The sequence below is a fragment of the Rutidosis leptorrhynchoides genome, chromosome 10 (genome assembly GCF_046630445.1).
Source record: "Rutidosis leptorrhynchoides isolate AG116_Rl617_1_P2 chromosome 10, CSIRO_AGI_Rlap_v1, whole genome shotgun sequence".
NCBI lineage: Eukaryota > Viridiplantae > Streptophyta > Magnoliopsida > Asterales > Asteraceae > Rutidosis > Rutidosis leptorrhynchoides.
The window spans coordinates 269024496-269045670 of record NC_092342.1 but is presented as its reverse complement, the minus strand read 5'-3'; positions in this window follow the sequence as shown (position 1 = coordinate 269045670).

Genomic DNA, 21175 nt, shown 5'->3' with positions numbered 1-21175 from the left:
GTACCATATTAGTTTATTCAAGGAGATAGATAGATGATAGTGATAGGTGTATGATATATTGATACGTAAGAGTGAAATATAAATCCAAGGACTTAAAACCCGTGAATTTTGTTGTGTTACTTAGACTGTTTATTTTTCGAGCTATAGTTGTATTCATAGAATCACACAGATGGGCTAGTGATATGTTGGGCTTATTTATGCACTTGGGCCGTTTTATTTATTTTGGACTTCCTTGCTGGGCTTATGAGCCGTGTTGGGCTGCTAGTAAATGTACTTGTTGTATGAAGCCCATATTATACCCTTGCCACCATCGCTGCTGTATACCATACCACTCACTATCAATTTTTTTATGAGTTGACCATGATTATGAAGACTCTATATTGAAGATGAGGGTTAGTAGTAAGAATGAATATGTTAATGATAATAATGCGTGATAAAATGAACAAGCTCAAGGTGATTATGGATTAAAAAGATGGCGATTAGAATTTGATTATGATGATGAAGATGAACGTACATGATTTAGATGATGATGACGTGGTTATGATAAACGATGAAAGATGATAATGTTTATATAGGAACCGTATGATGATGAGGAGGGTGATATATATATTTATTGATATGGTTATAATGTTTTGTAGAAGAAAAAGAAAACTGAAACATGGGTTAAAAGGCTTTAGATCCATATTATATCTGAAATAAAGCTATGGAGTAGTGGTTAGGAGTGTTTATGGGTTAGCGGGAGGTCGGGTTCAAACCCGTACTTGGGCATTTTTTTTAAGAGCTACTCCTTTGAGGTAGTTTACTTATTATTATTATTATTATTATTATTATTATTATTATTATTATTATTATTATTATTATTATTATTATTATTATTATTATTATTATTATTATAAGTATTAGTATTATTATTAGTAGTATATTTATCATTATAGTTACTAATATAAATATTAGTATCATTATTATTATTAGTAAAATCATTATTTCTATAATTATTATTAATAGTATTCATTATTATTAAAATTAACATTTTTATTTAAAAGTATCATTTTTATCATTAATATTAAAAGTATCATTTTTAACTCTATTATTTTTATTATTTTTATCAGTACTAATATTATTTTAGTATTATTATAATTTTTACAAACAAGCGATATATATATATACAAAAATATATTTAATACATATAACATAATAAAAGTAATATTTTTATTTATGTTAAATATATAAAATGAATATATGAAACATATAGGTTATTGATATCAAAATGATATAACTAATAAATTTATATGTATATAAATTTGTCCGATTACAATTATGCGTGTTAATTTATATATATATATATATATATATATATATATATATATATATATATATATATATATATATATATATATATATATATATATATATATAAATGTTATAGGTTCGTGAATCTGAGGTCAACCCTGCATGGTTCAGTATCGTCGTATGAATATTTTTACTACAAAATATTGTAGTGTGAGTTCATTTGCTCCCTTTTACTCTTTACATTTTTGGGACTGAGAATACATGCGCTACTTTTACAACTGCTTTATTAAATGCTTTTGAAATATATTTTGAACTGCGAATACATGAAATGCTTTTATAAATGTTTGACGAGATAGACACAAGCAAAACATTCCTCGAATGAATTATGTGGACGTGATAATTGCCACCATTGAATTATGTGGACGTGATAATTGCCACAATTAATATGAATATTTTTCCCCTGATTATTATTGCTTGGTAACCTAAGAATTAGGGAACATCACTAATTTTGAGAATTAGTGCACGCCTAATTGACGCGAATCCTAAAGGTAGCTACCGAGTTTAACACCCCCACCTAGAATGTTCACTAGACGGAAGGGCTAGTGGGCGTGGTGTTTAGTACTTCGAAGTTTATATGATTATTATACAGATGAGATGTTCTGTTTTGGGGATATTATTATGCGCATTATATGTTAAGGTCGGTTACCAAGCCAAACTATGAAAGCAATGAAAAGTGAATGTTATGTATTGAGAGAATGATTTTATACACAGGTTATGTGTATGATATTTTTGTACACGAGATATGTGTACGGTTACTAAGATTTATGAAAAATGGATTTCGTACACGAAAAAGGTGAAATGTCCCGTTCTTATTGATTAAAAACGTTCCATATTAATTGATTTCGTTGCGAGGTTTTGACCTCTATATGAGACGTTTTTCAAAGACTGCATTCATTTTTAAAACAAACCATAACCTTTATTTCATAGATAAAGGTTTTAAAAAGCTTTACGTAGATTATCAAATAATGATAATCTAAAATATCCTGTTTACACACGACCATTACATAATGGTTTACAATACAAATATGTTACAACAAAATAAGTTTCTTGAATGCAGTTTTTACACAATATCATACAAGCATGGACTCCAAATCTCGTCCTTATTTAAGTATGCGACAGCGGAAGCTCTTAATAATCACCTGAGAATAAACATGCTTAAAACGTCAACAAAAATGTTGGTGAGTTATAGGTTTAACCTATATATATCAAATCATAATAATAGACCACAAGATTTCATATTTCAATACACATCCCATACATAGAGATAAAAATCATTCATATGGTGAACACCTGGTAACCGACATTAACAAGATTCATATATAAGAATATCCCCATCATTCCGGGACACCCTTCGGATATGATATAAATTTCGAAGTACTAAAGCATCCGGTACTTTGGATGGGGTTTGTTAGGCCCAATAGATCTATCTTTAGGATTAGCGTCAATTAGGGTGTCTGTTCCCTAATTCTTAGATTACCAGACTTAATAAAAAGGGGCATATTCGATTTCGATAATTCAACCATAGAATGTAGTTTCACGTACTTGTGTCTATTTTGTAAATCATTTATAAAACCTGCATGTATTCTCATCCCAAAAATATTAGATTTTAAAAGTGGGACTATAACTCACTTTCACAGATTTTTACTTCGTCGGGAAGTAAGACTTGGCCACTGGTTGATTCACGAACCTATAACAATATATACATATATATCAAAGTATGTTCAAAATATATTTACAACACTTTTAATATATTTTGATGTTTTAAGTTTATTAAGTCAGCTGTCCTCGTTAGTAACCTACAACTAGTTGTCCACAGTTAGATGTACAGAAATAAATCGATAAATATTATCTTGAATCAATCCACGACCCAGTGTATACGTATCTCAGTATTGATCACAACTCAAACTATATATATTTTGGAATCAACCTCAACCCTGTATAGCTAACTCCAACATTCACATATAGAGTGTCTATGATTGTTCCGAAATATATATAGATGTGTCGACATGATAGGTCGAAACATTGTATACGTGTCTATGGTATCTCAAGATTACATAATATACAATACAAGTTGATTAAGTTATGGTTGGAATAGATTTGTTACCAATTTTCACGTAGCTAAAATGAGAAAAATTATCCAATCTTGTTTTACCCATAAATTCTTCATTTTAAATCCGTTTTGAGTGAATCAAATTGCTATGGTTTCATATTGAACTCTATTTTATGAATATAAACAGAAAAAGTATAGGTTTATAGTCGGAAAAATAAGTTACAAGTCATTTTTGTAAAGGTAGTCATTTCAGTCGAAAGAACGACGTCTAGATGACCATTTTAGAAAACATACTTCCACTTTGAGTTTAACCATAATTTTTGGATATAGTTTCATGTTCATAATAAAAATCAATTTCTCAGAATAACAACTTTTAAATCAAAGTTTATCATAGTTTTTAATTAACTAACCCAAAACAGTCCGCGGTGTTACTACGACGGCGTAAATCCGGTTTTACGGTGTTTTTCGTGTTTCCAGGTTTTAAATCATTAAGTTAGCATATCATATAGATATAGAACATGTGTTTAGTTGATTTTAAAAGTCAAGTTAGAAGGAATAACTTTTGTTTGCGAACAAGTTTAGAATTAACTAAACTATGTTCTAGTGATTACAAGTTTAAACCTTCGAATAAGATAGCTTTATATGTATGAATCGAATGATGTTATGAACATAATTACTACCTTAAGTTCCTTGGATAAACCTACTAGAAAAGAGAAAAATGGATCTAGCTTCAATGGATCCTTGGATGGCTCGAAGTTCTTGAAGCAGAATCATGACACGAAAACAAGTTCAAGTAAGATCATCACTTGAAATAAGATTGTTATAGTTATAGAAATTGAACCAAAGTTTGAATATGATTATTACCTTGTATTAGAATGATAACCTACTGTAAGAAACAAAGATTTCTTGAGGTTGGATGATCACCTTACAAGATTGGAAGTGAGCTAGCAAACTTGAAAGTATTCTTGATTTTATGTAACTAGAACTTGTAGAATATATGAAGAACACTTAGAACTTGAAGATAGAACTTGAGAGAGATCAATTAGATGAAGAAAATTGAAGAATGAAAGTGTTTGTAGGTGTTTTTGGTCGTTGGTGTATGGATTAGATATAAAGGATATGTAATTTTGTTTTCATGTAAATAAGTCATGAATGATTACTCATATTTTTGTAATTTTATGAGATATTTCATGCTAGTTGCCAAATGATGGTTCCCACATGTGTTAGGTGACTCACATGGGCTGCTAAGAGCTGATCATTGGAGTGTATATACCAATAGTACATACATCTAAAAGCTGTGTATTGCACGAGTACGAATACGGGTGCATACGAGTAGAATTGTTGATGAAACTGAACGAGGATGTAATTGTAAGCATTTTTGTTAAGTAGAAGTATTTTGATAAGTGTATTGAAGTCTTTAAAAAGTGTATAAATACATATTAAAACACTACATGTATATACATTTTAACTGAGTCGTTAAGTCATCGTTAGTCGTTACATGTAAGTGTTGTTTTGAAACCTTTAGGTTAACGATCTTGTTAAATGTTGTTAACCCAATGTTTATAATATCAAATGAGATTTTAAATTATTATATTATCATGATATTATCATGTATGAATATCTCTTAATATGATATATATACATTAAATGTCTTTACAACGATAATCGTTACATATATGTCTCGTTTAAAAATCATTAAGTTAGTAGTTTTGTTTTTACATATGTAGTTCATTGTTAATATACTTAATGATATGTTTACTTATCATAGCATCATGTTAACTATATATATATATATCCATATATATGTCATCATATAGTTTTTACAAGTTTTAACGTTCGTGAATCACCGGTCAACTTGGGTGGTCAATTGTCTATATGAAACATATTTCAATTAATCAAATCTTAACAAGTTTGATTGCTTAACATGTTGGAAACATTTAATCATGTAAATATCAATCTCAATTAATATATATAAACATGGAAAAGTTCGGGTCACTACAAAAGGTGTACTGTATTTAACAGATATCGCATGTACATTACAGGTGGGTATCATGCATCATTTAAATCTTGTGGTCTATTAAAATGATAAATTTTATTGTGTTATGATAAACCTATGAACTCACCAACCTCTTGGTTGTCACTTTAAAGCATGTTTATTCTCAGGTATGAAAGAAATCTTCCGCTGTGCATTTGCTCATTTAGAGATATTACTTGGAATCATTCACGACATATTTCAAAAGACATTGCATTCGAGTCGTTGAGTTCTTCAAGATTATTATTAAGTCAATTATAGTTGGATATATTATGAAATGGTATGCATGCCGTCAACTTTCAATGAAATGAAATTATGTCTTTTAAAAACGAATGCAATGTTTGTAAAATGTATCATATAGAGGTCAAGTACCTCGCGATGTAACCAAATGTAATGTATTCGTCCAGATAGATTAGGACGGGTCATTAAAGTTGGTATCCGAGTGGTGGTCTTAGCGAACCAGGTCTTACATTAGTGTGTCTAACTGATAGTTGCTTAGATGCATTAGTGAGTCTGGACTTCGACCGTGTGTGCATGTCAAAAGTTTTGCTTATCATTTCGTGTCAAAAATTATCTACTTATCATCCTTAGGAAATTACCTGCTTATCATTCTTAGTCTAGACACATCTTACTGCATTGATTGCATGAATAGTATATAGACAAAAATTCATATCTTAGCGTATCTGCTAATTCATATCTTAGCGTATCTGTTACTGTAAATATTGCGTGACATATTCCGTAAATTCCACCGTAATCTACGAAATCTTTTGTTCTATATATATAGATATTCTATATAATTAGAATACCATCCAATAGCCGGAAATCATTTCATATCGAAAACTCTTTATCTAACCATATAAATTGGAACTCGCCACTAGTTCAAGTCCCTCGGATTCCGATATGGAGTTTCACTTAAGCTCCGAAAGAAGTGTCACCAGAATGAATCAACTAATCAGCCATCCCCAATTCATCAAATTGGTTTGTAGTCTACTAAATCATTGGAGGCAAGAAGAAGGCGATCCCTTCCACCCACCTTATTGCCCTCTTGGCAAAGAACCTGAAGCACTTACCGGCGAACCTATTCGAAATACCATTTTCTCTCTCATTTCCAGAGTATCTTGTCATGATTATATACTATCTCGAATTCTAGATCTTATTCATCCGCTCGTTCCCACCTACAATCATCCTGGAGTAATAGCAGAAGCCAATGAGCTTCGCGCCCGAGTTGTAGCTTTGGAAAATATGGTGTAAAATGTATCAGCTTCAGCAACGTCACCAGCATCAACAGTACCATTACCACCAAAAACAACATCCGCATCTTACTTCTCGACATCACAATCTATACCTGTCATAACCCGTCCTTAACCATAAGAACGCGTTAGATAACGTATGATTTCATTGCGAGGTATTGACCTCTATATGAGACATTTTTGAAAGAAAACTGCATATATTATACATTACAAACCATAACCATTATTTTTGTTACAAGCTTAAGACAATAAAAAGAAGATTAACGTTTAGCGATAATCTTCGACTTACAAACTTTACAAATGATGACAACAACACGGTTTCTAGCATATTTTACAGTACAACATCTCGGATATGCAGTTTTATTTTTGACACAAACATGCGTACGCAAGATCCTGGTTAGATCCAACATGATGCAGCGGAAGCTTTAGAAATCACCTGAGAATAGACATGTTTTAAAAAGGTCAACATAAAGTTGGTGAGATATAGGTTTAATGCCGGCAGCAATATATATATATAGACCACAAGATTTCGTATATAAACAGTTTAATAAAAGTATTCTAAGTGGTTGAGCACTCGGTAACCATACTTAACATTTTCACGTCGCATATTCCCTTTAATATGAAATCTTACTACACCGTACCAAGTGTAGTCACAAAACGAAGTACTGTGCAACCGTTGAATACTGGTCGTCCAGTCCGGTTGGGGTTGTCAGGCCCGATAGATCTATCAACAGGATTCGCGTTTACAATACCGCTGTAAATATTAGTTACCAAGCTACAGGGAAGTATGCCAGTGGTACAACTCAACGTAGAATATATTTTTCAGTTACTTGTGTCCATAATGTAAAACATAAAATACATGTATTCTCATCCCGAAATATTTAGAGTTTAAAAGTGGGACTATATACTCACTCTTGTCTTGATGATATAAATAATTTGACTCGGTCTTCCGGTTGATATCACGGACCTATCCATATATAATATATCAATATGTTTTCATTTTTAAACAAACGTTATAAATATATACTTGTTATACTTTTAATACTTTGAATATTTCCTTAGTCCGAAGTTAGCTGTCCGAGGTTAGCAATTCAATTTTAATGGTTCATTTTTAGATGTTTAATATACCCGCAATGAAATAAATAAAACCCCCAACGAAATCAATAAAACCCCATCGTATATGTATTGGTCGAGATTAATCTTGACCCATGGTACCGGTGTTGTCAAATGACGTGTTGCGTACAATCATGGGATCTTATGATTAATCTTCTCGTGTTGTTTACGGGTGATCCTGAACCATATAAAATTGAATTATAAGTACATATATATATAATATCATGTTATCTTAGAAATATGTGATTTATATCATTTTTTCCAATTGATCCCGTAGTTGAAATGATCTAGGATAACCAATTTTGTTTCGGTCATAGTTTCTTCGTTACAAGTCCGTTTTCGTTGATTCAAATTGCCATCTTCTTGGATCGAGTTCTTCTTTAAGACTATGAACTGTAAATACCTTGGTTTGTATTCAAAATCATACGGCATAAGTGATAGTTTAGTGAAACATATGAAGTTAAACATTTTGTTACAACAAAATCATTTAATGACCATTTTTCCAAAAATACTTATACTTTGAAAAACCAAGTTTTACCTTGTTAAATTAACATATAAATAAGTTATATTACATGTCTTGAAGTATTTTAAAAGTTAAGTTAGAAGGATCTATTTAGTTTGCAAACAAGTTTGAAAACATTCAAACTATGTTCTTGTTGTTAAACTTGTATACCACAAAATATGATAGCTATATATATATGAATCGAATAAGGTTATGAACATAGATTCTACCTCAAGTTCCTTGGATGAAGTTGCTGTAAAAGAGAAGTAAGAAGCTAGAATCAAAAGGGTACTAGAGGTGGATGAAAGATTGGAAGTAAGTTGGTGTTCTTGGAGGGTTTTCTTGAAGTGTTTTTGTATAGTTTTCTTATGGTGATTAAGTAAGGTTTTTGAAGCTAGATCTTTATGGAATTTTGCTGGGTTGTTATGGAGTTTAGAGAGTAAGAAAGAGTGTGTGTTTTAGCTAGGAAATTGAAGTAGTAAATGAAGCAAAATGATCATGTATATATACACCATAAAAACGTGAATGATGATGATGATTGACAAGTTCACATGTTGTATTTTTGTGTAATAATTCATGCATGCCTCCAAATTCCAATTACCTTGCTCTAAGGGCAGTAACAAGGGTGGGTTAGGTGGTGATTTGATGTGTATTTACTATTAGTAAATACGTATAGAAGCTTGGTATGATACGAGTACAAATACTCTAGGTATACGTATAGAAATTTTGTGAAAAATGGAATGAGGATTCAAATATAGCTATCTTTTGTGAATACACTTATATGATTTTATGTATTTAAGTTCTTAAAAGTGATTAAATACATTACTTATACGATATATGTATAAACATTATAAGTCTTAAGTATTTATGTCAAATAACGTTACGTATAGTTATCGTTTTGAAAACTTAAGTTAGTAGTTTCAAAATACACATATAACTTGTTGTTATTAATACAAAATGAGATATTAAAACATTTATTAATCATGTTAAATATGTATATATACATTTATATACACAAACGTATAATTATCATATATTGTATAGTTCGTGATATCATCGGTCAAACTAGACGGTCAAACGTTGTGTAAAACTCTTTTCGGAAATATAAATCTCGACAATTTGGATTGCTTATCATGTTGGCAAGGTTTAATTTATGTAAATATTAATCTTATAAGTATAGAATGATCGAAAATGTGCGGGTCGTTACATTACCTCCCCGTTAAATAAATTTCGTCCCGAAATTTTAAAATTGTACCTATTTTGCGTCATCGAGAAACAAGTGTGGATACTTTTGCTTCATCTGATCCTCTCGTTCCCAAGTAAACTCGGGACCTCTTCTAGCATTCCAACGAACCTTAACAATCGGTATATTGCTCTGTTTGAGCTGTTTAACTTCACGGTCCATGATTTCAATTGGTTCTTCGACGAATTGTAGTTTCTCGTCGACATGGATTTCTTCAAGAGGAATGGTGAGGTCTTCCTTTGCAAGACACTTCTTAAGGTTTGAGACGTGAAAGGTATTATGTACTCCGGCGAGTTGTTGCGGTAACTCGAGTCGATAAGCTACCGGTCCAATGCGTTCGATGATCTTGAACGGGCCTACGTACCTTGGGTTTAGTTTACCCCTTTTGCCGAAACGTATCACACCTTTCCAAGGTGACACCTTTAGCATAACCATGTCCCCGACCTGAAACTCTAATGGTTTCCTTCGGACATCGGCGTAGCTCTTTTGGCGACTACGGGCTGTTTTCAATCTCTCCTTGATTTGTACTATCTTCTCGGTCGTTTCGTGTATGATCTCGGGACCAGTTAAATGTCGATCTCCTACTTCATTCCAACAGATAGGAGATCTACACTTCCTTCCGTACAATGCTTCAAATGGCGCAGCTCCAATGCTCGCATGATAACTATTATTATACGAGAATTCTGCTAACGGTAGATATTTATCCCATCCGTTTCCAAAATCGATCACACATGCCCTGAGCATGTCTTCAAGAGTCTGAATTGTTCTCTCACTCTGCCCGTCGGTCTGCGGATGATATGCGGTACTCATATCCAAACGAGTTCCTAATGCCTCCTGTAGTGATTGCCAAAACTTTGAGGTAAATCTACTATCACGATCGGATATAATGGAAATAGGTATCCCATGCCTTGAAACAACTTCCTTTATATACAATCGTAATAGTTTCTCCATTCTATCCGTTTCCTTTATAGGCAAGAAATGTGCAGACTTGGTGAGACGATCAACAATCACCCAAATGGTGTCGTATCCCCAGGCAGTCTTTGGTAACTTCGTGATGAAATCCATGGTAATACCATCCCATTTCCATTCTGGGATTTCTGGTTGTTGAAGTAACCCTGACGGCTTCTGGTGTTCTGCTTTGACCTTAGAACAAGTTAAACACTCCCCAACATATGTTGCAACGTCTATCTTCAAATTAGGCCACCAATAATGCGTCTTAAGATCTTGGTACATCTTTCCAACTCCAGGATGTATCGAATATCTTGTCTTATGTGCCTCGTTCAATATCAACTTCCTTAATCCACCCAACTTCGGTACCCAAATACGATTTGCAAAATATCGAATTCCATCTTCCCGCATAACGAGTTGCTTCTCATACTTCTTCATTATTTCATTTCCTATATTTTCTTTAGTAAGTGCTTCTCGTTGAACTTCTTTGATTTGTGAGTTGAGATTCATGCGAATTTTTATGTTCATCGCTCGTACTCGAATTGGTTCTCGTTCCTTTCTGCTTAGAGCATCGGCCACCACGTTCGCCTTCCCGGGATGATAACGAATTTCACAATCATAGTCGTTTATTAACTCGACCCACCTACGTTGCCTCATGTTCAATTGTTTCTGATCAAAAATATGTTGAAGGCTTTTATGATCAGTAAACACAGTGAATTTAACCCCATACAAGTAGTGTCTCCACATCTTCAATGCAAACACGACTGCTCCCAATTCTAGATCATGCGTCGTATAATTCCGCTCGTGAATCTTCAATTGTCGGGATGCAAATGCAATTACTTTCTTTCGTTGCATAAGAACACAACCAAAACCTTGTCGCGAAGCGTCACAATATATTTCAAAATCATCATTCCCTTCAGGTAACGATAAAATAGGCGCTGTAGTTAACTTCTTCTTTAGTAATTGAAATGCGTTCTCCTGCTCCGAGGTCCATTCGTATTTCTTCCCTTTTTGCGTTAATGTTGTCAGCGGCTTAGCTATTCGGGAAAAATCTTGAATAAACCTTCTATAATAACCGGCTAAACCCAAAAATTGGCGTATCTGTGTTGGTGTCTTAGGAGTCTCCCATTTTTCAATAGCTTCAGTTTTTGCTGGATCAACCTGAATTCCTTCGCTATTAACAACGTGGCCAAGAAATTGCACTTCTTTCAACCAGAAAGCACACTTAGAAAATTTAGCATAAAGTTGTTCTTTTCTCAACAACTCCAGTATCAACCTTAAATGCTCTTCATGCTCTTGCTCACTCTTGGAATAGATAAGAATATCATCAATGAAAACGATAACAAACTTATCTAAATACGGACTACAAACTCGATTCATGAGGTCCATGAATACAGCTGGCGCATTCGTCAATCCAAACGGCATAACCAAAAATTCGTAATGACCATAACGTGTCCGAAAAGCAGTTTTCGGAATGTCCTCTTCTTTGACGCGTAGTTGATGATAGCCCGATCTTAAGTCGATTTTCGAATAAACACATGATCCTTGCAATTGATCAAATAAGTCATCAATTCTCGGTAGTGGATACCGATTCTTGATAGTTAACTTATTTAATTCACGATAATCTATACACATCCTGAAAGATCCATCTTTCTTCTTAACAAACAAAATTGGAGCTCCCCACGGTGAAGTACTCGGTCGTATGAATCCACGGTCCAGTAATTCTTTTAACTGACTTTGAAGTTCTTTTAACTCGGACGGTGCAAGTCTATATGGAGCACGAGCCACTGGTGCAGCTCCTGGTACTAAATCTATTTGAAATTCTACCGATCTAAATGGAGGTAATCCCGGCAATTCTTCCGGAAAAACTTCAGGAAAATCTCTTGCCACAGGCACGTCGTTGATGCACTTTTCTTTCTTTTCGACTTTATTAACATGTGCTAAAATAGCGTAACATCCCTTTTCTAAACACTTCTTGGCTTTCAAACAGCTAATGAGTTTTAGCTTTGAATTACCCTTTTCTCCATAAATCATCACCGGTATTTTATCCTTACCAGGAATACGAATTGCCTTCTTAGCACAAACAACTTCCGCTCCTATTTTGGACATCCAGTCCATGCCGACTATTACATCAAAACCTCCTAATTCTACGGGTATTAAGTCGATTTTAAACGTTTCTCCGGCTAGATTTATTTCACAACCACGACAAATTTTATCGGCTTTAATTAGTTTACCATTAGCTAACTCAATCAAGTACTTAGCATCTAGAGGTAATGATGAACAATTCAATTTAGTGTAAAAATTTCTACACACATAACTTCTATCGGCGCCAGTATCAAATAAAATAGATGCTGATAAGTTATTAATGGTAAACGTACCCGTAACAAGTTCCGGGTCTTCTCGTGCCTCTCTAGCATTAATAACAAACGCTCTTCCACGTGCAGGTCCGCCATTCTGATTCGGGCACTGGCTCTTATAATGACCTTGTTTTCCACACCCAAAACAAGTAATGTTAGCCAAAGCAGTTCTATTTGCGTTGGTGGCAGGAGTCTTGTTACCATTTGCATTTGTAACGAGAGCCTTACAATCTTCAGCAAGATGTCCCTGTCGATTGCATTTGGTGCACAACACACTACAGTAACCAAAGTGATGTTTGTGACAACGGTTGCATAAAGGACTTTGTCCTTTGTAACCAAAGCCTGAACCGCTACCCGCACCTTTCGGGGTTTCTGGTTTCTTAAAAGATTGCTGTTGGTAACCTCGATCATAATTTCCGTTCCACTTCCTTTTGTTACTCGATACCTTCTCCTCAGTAGTGAATGCTTTCTTATCCAGAATGACCTGATCCATTAACTCGTTCGCCATGGTTATAGCTTCATGAATTGTCTTAGGTTTCGACGCCGTAACGTTTGCCTTGACCTTTTTGGGCAAACCACCTTTGTACATTTCAATCTTCCGTGCTTCGGTTGGAACCAATTCAGGACATAGTAAAACCAATTCCATGAATCGCTGATTGTAGTTGGTGATTTCAGTACCAACCACCTTCAAACTTCGTAACTCATCTTCTAACTTAATAACCTCATTCCTTGGACAATACTCGGTGATTATCATTGCTTTGAATTCTTCCCATGGAGTATCATAAGCTACATCTCCTCCTACCGCCTTCACATAATTCTTCCACCATGTGAGTGCACTATCTTGTAAAGTGCACGATGCAAACTTGGTCATGTCTTTTTCATCACAACCACTGATTTTGAACACCGTCTCCATCTTTTCTATCCATCGGGTTAAACCGATCGGTCCTTCCGTTCCACTGAATGATGATGGCTTGCAAGCTTGGAACGTCTTGTAGGAGCATCCTACACGAGGATTTGGATTAACTGCAGCAGCTCTTGCAGCCTCAACCCATAACATTCTGTCGTTCACTCGCTGGTTGATGAGTTCCTCGAGTTCTTGTTCCGTCATTCGATTCAATCGCGCCATTTCCTAATGAAAGAAAATAATTATTCACATGGAATATTATAGATGTAGTGTGTATTTATAGTACATTTATAGCTTGTTAATAATATGAACCAGGTATTATTATAAAAGCCTTTTCTTCTTATTAGCGTTTTATAATTATATCTAGGGTAGTACCTACCCGTTAATGTTCATACTTAATAGCTTAGTACAGAACCAATTACTACAATCTAAATAATACTTAACCATGGAAAATTATTGCATTTCATACTTCGCTATTTTACATATGCTTATCTTACATCAAACTTTAAGCAAACCACACTAATAATATTATACAAAACATTATATGATTCCATGGCTTAATACGGCAGTGCATCGTTCGGTCTATTTTCTAGGGCGTTTAGTTCCAATGAATGGCCTAACGCTTATCCTAGCTGTCTGCCTACGTTTTGGCTGAGGAGCCGAAGAACTAGATGCGGGGATAGCACTAATAGGAATAGCGGGGATAGGGGTGGTAGTGTTGAGTGGAATTGGTGCCACATCATTCTCATTAAACTCGGGATTTGGATTTTCTAATTCATTCGCTTTTCGTTTCTTTCCTTGATCAAACTTTTCTTTCGTAATTTCCTGTATTTCTTCCTCGGGTTCACTTTCCTCCTCGGGTTCACTTTCCTCCTCGGGTTCACTTTCCTCCTCGGGTTCACTTTCCGGGTTCTCTATAGTCGGTTCATCCGGAATTTGTGAGTCTTCCCCAAAAATACCACTTTCGTCATCGGATATGTTAATGACTGAAACACAATCTGAAGGTTCTGATTCGGAGTCGCTGAATGTGATAATAAGTTTCGAGCCCGACATCTATCACATAACAACTAACCCATTAGTACTTACATAATATTTACATATAAATTTTTAACCAACAGTGATAAGCAATGGTTTTTAAAATCAGACCCGGTCAAAGTCCAGACTTTACTAATGTATCCTAACGACTTCTCGGTTAGACACACTAATGCAAACCTGGTTCGCTAAGACCAACGCTCTGATACCACATGTCATAACCCGTCCTTAACCATAAGAACGCGTTAGATAACGTATGATTTCATTGCGAGGTATTGACCTCTATATGAGACATTTTTGAAAGAAAACTGCATATATTATACATTACAAACCATAACCATTATTTTTGTTACAAGCTTAAGACAATAAAAAGAAGATTAACGTTTAGCGATAATCTTCGACTTACAAACTTTACAAATGATGACAACAACACGGTTTCTAGCATATTTTACAGTACAACATCTCGGATATGCAGTTTTATTTTTGACACAAACATGCGTACGCAAGATCCTGGTTAGATCCAACATGATGCAGCGGAAGCTTTAGAAATCACCTGAGAATAGACATGTTTTAAAAAGGTCAACATAAAGTTGGTGAGATATAGGTTTAATGCCGGCAGCAATATATATATATAGACCACAAGATTTCGTATATAAACAGTTTAATAAAAGTATTCTAAGTGGTTGAGCACTCGGTAACCATACTTAACATTTTCACGTCGCATATTCCCTTTAATATGAAATCTTACTACACCGTACCAAGTGTAGTCACAAAACGAAGTACTGTGCAACCGTTGAATACTGGTCGTCCAGTCCGGTTGGGGTTGTCAGGCCCGATAGATCTATCAACAGGATTCGCGTTTACAATACCGCTGTAAATATTAGTTACCAAGCTACAGGGAAGTATGCCAGTGGTACAACTCAACGTAGAATATATTTTTCAGTTACTTGTGTCCATAATGTAAAACATAAAATACATGTATTCTCATCCCGAAATATTTAGAGTTTAAAAGTGGGACTATATACTCACTCTTGTCTTGATGATATAAATAATTTGACTCGGTCTTCCGGTTGATATCACGGACCTATCCATATATAATATATCAATATGTTTTCATTTTTAAACAAACGTTATAAATATATACTTGTTATACTTTTAATACTTTGAATATTTCCTTAGTCCGAAGTTAGCTGTCCGAGGTTAGCAATTCAATTTTAATGGTTCATTTTTAGATGTTTAATATACCCGCAATGAAATAAATAAAACCCCCAACGAAATCAATAAAACCCCATCGTATATGTATTGGTCGAGATTAATCTTGACCCATGGTACCGGTGTTGTCAAATGACGTGTTGCGTACAATCATGGGATCTTATGATTAATCTTCTCGTGTTGTTTACGGGTGATCCTGAACCATATAAAATTGAATTATAAGTACATATATATATAATATCATGTTATCTTAGAAATATGTGATTTATATCATTTTTTCCAATTGATCCCGTAGTTGAAATGATCTAGGATAACCAATTTTGTTTCGGTCATAGTTTCTTCGTTACAAGTCCGTTTTCGTTGATTCAAATTGCCATCTTCTTGGATCGAGTTCTTCTTTAAGACTATGAACTGTAAATACCTTGGTTTGTATTCAAAATCATACGGCATAAGTGATAGTTTAGTGAAACATATGAAGTTAAACATTTTGTTACAACAAAATCATTTAATGACCATTTTTCCAAAAATACTTATACTTTGAAAAACCAAGTTTTACCTTGTTAAATTAACATATAAATAAGTTATATTACATGTCTTGAAGTATTTTAAAAGTTAAGTTAGAAGGATCTATTTAGTTTGCAAACAAGTTTGAAAACATTCAAACTATGTTCTTGTTGTTAAACTTGTATACCACAAAATATGATAGCTATATATATATGAATCGAATAAGGTTATGAACATAGATTCTACCTCAAGTTCCTTGGATGAAGTTGCTGTAAAAGAGAAGTAAGAAGCTAGAATCAAAAGGGTACTAGAGGTGGATGAAAGATTGGAAGTAAGTTGGTGTTCTTGGAGGGTTTTCTTGAAGTGTTTTTGTATAGTTTTCTTATGGTGATTAAGTAAGGTTTTTGAAGCTAGATCTTTATGGAATTTTGCTGGGTTGTTATGGAGTTTAGAGAGTAAGAAAGAGTGTGTGTTTTAGCTAGGAAATTGAAGTAGTAAATGAAGCAAAATGATCATGTATATATACACCATAAAAACGTGAATGATGATGATGATGGACAAGTTCACATGTTGTATTTTTGTGTAATAATTCATGCATGCCTCCAAATTCCAATTACCTTGCTCTAAGGGCAGTAACAAGGGTGGGTTAGGTGGTGATTTGATGTGTATTTACTATTAGTAAATACGTATAGAAGCTTGGTATGATACGAGTACAAATACTCTAGGTATACGTATAGAAATTTTGTGAAAAATGGAATGAGGATTCAAATATAGCTATCTTTTGTGAATACACTTATATGATTTTATGTATTTAAGTTCTTAAAAGTGATTAAATACATTACTTATACGATATATGTATAAACATTATAAGTCTTAAGTATTTATGTCAAATAACGTTACGTATAGTTATCGTTTTGAAAACTTAAGTTAGTAGTTTCAAAATACACATATAACTTGTTGTTATTAATACAAAATGAGATATTAAAACATTTATTAATCATGTTAAATATGTATATATACATTTATATACACAAACGTATAATTATCATATATTGTATAGTTCGTGATATCATCGGTCAAACTAGACGGTCAAACGTTGTGTAAAACTCTTTTCGGAAATATAAATCTCGACAATTTGGATTGCTTATCATGTTGGCAAGGTTTAATTTATGTAAATATTAATCTTATAAGTATAGAATGATCGAAAATGTGCGGGTCGTTACAATACCTCGAACATCAACATCATACGCACCATAGAAACCAAGGAGTACCAATAAAAATGAACGATGAAGTATTGATCCATAACTTCATTGAAGAAATATTCTGCGAAGAATATGTGGTTCCTAATAGTTTTAGAGATTACTTATTCTAGCTCAAACCGAAAATCATATGAGTTTAATATAATATTAACTCATTAAATCCATGATTAAATCTGAAGAAAATATATATACATATATATTTTCATAAAGATTGTAATTAAAAGTTCTTTTGTACAAACTGTTAATGGTGAAAATATTTTAACGGGTAGGTAATACCCGAGGAATATTTAGATTTCACATTAATAAGTTACACTGTACATTCTTCAAATCCGATTCAACAATCATTTACTATCCTACTTACAACCACAGATATACGTATCCGTTCATCAAAGAATAACCATTTTCATTCAAATTTAATTTCATATTCGGATTTTGACCGATCAAAATCCAAATCAAGATTTAACAGAAGACATCACTTTTAGATTCCTACATCTTTCAAAGCCATACTTTGAATTCAAAACTGTGCCAGATCCATTGGCGTGTTATTACCGAAAATAACTTTACAATACCTTTCCAAAATTAGCCAATTTTGTCACAGCTCCAGCAAATCAACTTCGACTTTCATTCGGATTAGCCTTATTATAACTTTGATATATAAGTTTGTCCCTTGATTTCATCCTAAACAATCATTCGTATCTTGACAATTACCATCAGCGTTTAATCATCTAAAAACATAATTCTCTTGAAACCACCTTGGATTGATAACCGATGATTCAGATATGGCTGCATTAAATGCAGACGAAACAGTAAAATTGTTGATGGCCTAAATGGCCAAGAGGTTGATGATAAAGAATGGAGTGTTGGGAACGCTCGATTAAAAACTTGGTACTGAAAAATGAATTGAGCTGACCACGAAGGAGACTGTGGACAAATACAAGGACCAAATTCTATATTCAAAGAATCCAGGTAATTCTGGATCCGATGAAATCTTTAGAGAATATCTTGCTCCGAAGGCATGATAAAATTTTGCGAAAAATTTTTCTTCATCAACTTTCGAACTTAGAAATTCCAAAATATCATCAAAAATATCTTCGATATTTCTGAGGATATTTTCATAAATATTCTTGTCCGAAATTATCTACCTCTTCGTGTTTTCTGTATTCCATTATATTGGAAACTTCTGTAAAAATCTAAGTATAAATTATGAAATCTTGTGGAGAAGAGTTGGGAATTGAAGCATGGGTTACTATAATATAATGACGCCCGGCCAACGTGGTTATATTACAGTAAGTCATGCTGAGTTTCTAATGGAACTTGATAAAGGATCACAGATCATACCTGTATCATGAACCATGTTACATAACTCTTTTATTCTAGTTAACCTCTGAACATATCAAGAAAATGTATTCTTGATAGTTCCATCCTCAGGGATTCTGGTATTTTGACAAATCAAATCGTGCTAATACATTCCTTTCTTCTTAGAATACTATAATCATTCGAAACTCCATACTTACAAATTCTGAACTATTACTCGCTTTACTAGAGGTCAAGAAGATAATAAAAAGGCAAAGAGCTCCAAAATATAAAAGAAAATATAAAGTCCAATAAGAACACGGAAATTACAAACCGTGTATATCAATGTTTATCGCAACATAAAGACACGGGAGAATTAAAAACACTATAACCCCAAAGGAGAAGTAGAAGAAAACAGATTCTTCCGGTGGAAGTTGGAAAAGGAGAATGATTGTTGCGATAGTAAGGATAAGGACAAGGATTAGAACTGGATTAAGCATTTTCACAATCTTTTAAATGTATGAACTAAGAAAGAAAGTATAGGGATGGTGAGAATAATGGAACGGTTTAATTTATAATGGAAATATCAGATAGAGTAATCGAGGCAGATCACCGTATTTAATTATACAGATCTTAATTTTCTTATTCGTCGAAGAATCAAATCTTTTAGATTCCGAAGATTTTCTTTAAATCCCTTAAATCCTGGAAAAATCAACCATAACTACGTCACTGGTTAAAATAAACTTGCATTTACTCATTTCACTCTTTTGTGATAGCTTCATTTCGTACTCTACGAATAATCGAATTAATTTATCCTTATTACTCAATGGTGATAAAAATATATTTATCAACTCATATTCATCATGAAAATATTTTTATTGTTAACCATGACGACCACACTCAAATTTCGGGACGAAATTTCTTTAACGGGTAGGTACTGTGACGACCCAGAAATTTTCGATCAAATTTAAACTTAATCTGAATATAATTTCAACACGATAAGCAAAGTCTGTAATATTGAAGTCTCAAAAACTTTGAACTGTGTTCGTGTATACATTTGACCTTTGACTACTCCCGACGATTCACGAACTATTGTTGTAAATATTATATGTATATTGAAATATATAAAAAATATATAGATATTAAAAATTCAATTATGATATAAGTATCACATAGTTGATAATATAAAAAGGTACTATATATTTATATAAAATTCCAAGTTGAAAATATATTTGTACAATGTTATTATTACCTTTATTAATATTAATATCAATATCAGTATTATTAATATCATTATTTTTAATATGAAAATAGGATACATGTAACTTGTTGATCACTTGTATTATTAGATATTATTATCATTATTATTAATAATTATTAGTATTATTATAAATTAATATTAATATTAGAAACTAATACCTTTTATTATTATTAACAATTTTTTTTCTATTATCATTAATTATTATTATTGTTATTATTAATATCATTATTATAATTCGTGGTAAATTCTAATTAAGTATTATGACTATTATCTTTGTAATTATTATTATTATAAGTAATACAAATAAATATGGTTATCATGAATAATATTAGTTATTATCATTATTAAAATTTTCATTACCGTCACTCTTATTATCATTTTACATATTATTATTAGTATTATTTTGATTAATATTGTTAATATTTTGTTATTACAAATAAATATTATTAATATTATTATTGTTAATATAAATATTAGTCATTAATATTAATTTCAAATAAAATAAAAAGCTAAAATATTAGAGTCTCTTACGTATCACCATCAACCTTTTTATTTTGTTCACTGAATCTCTAATTGATTGCATACTATGAAGAATCATTTAAACATCAAGGAAAATACAAAATCCGTTTCATGTAACTGTCCTACTGTGTTTAATTTTCCTTCTATTACTAAACTCGTACAAATCAGATTAAGAACCCAACAAAATCAGTTGAATGTCATTTTCTGCTTTATTCTTTTTCTTCCTCTTATCTGTCATTCTGTTCTACTTGTATACCATGTCGACACCATTATTGAATCACCATTCACAAAACATCTCCCTCTCTCCCTCTTATATTTCTCTTTGTGAACCCATTTAAAACATAAT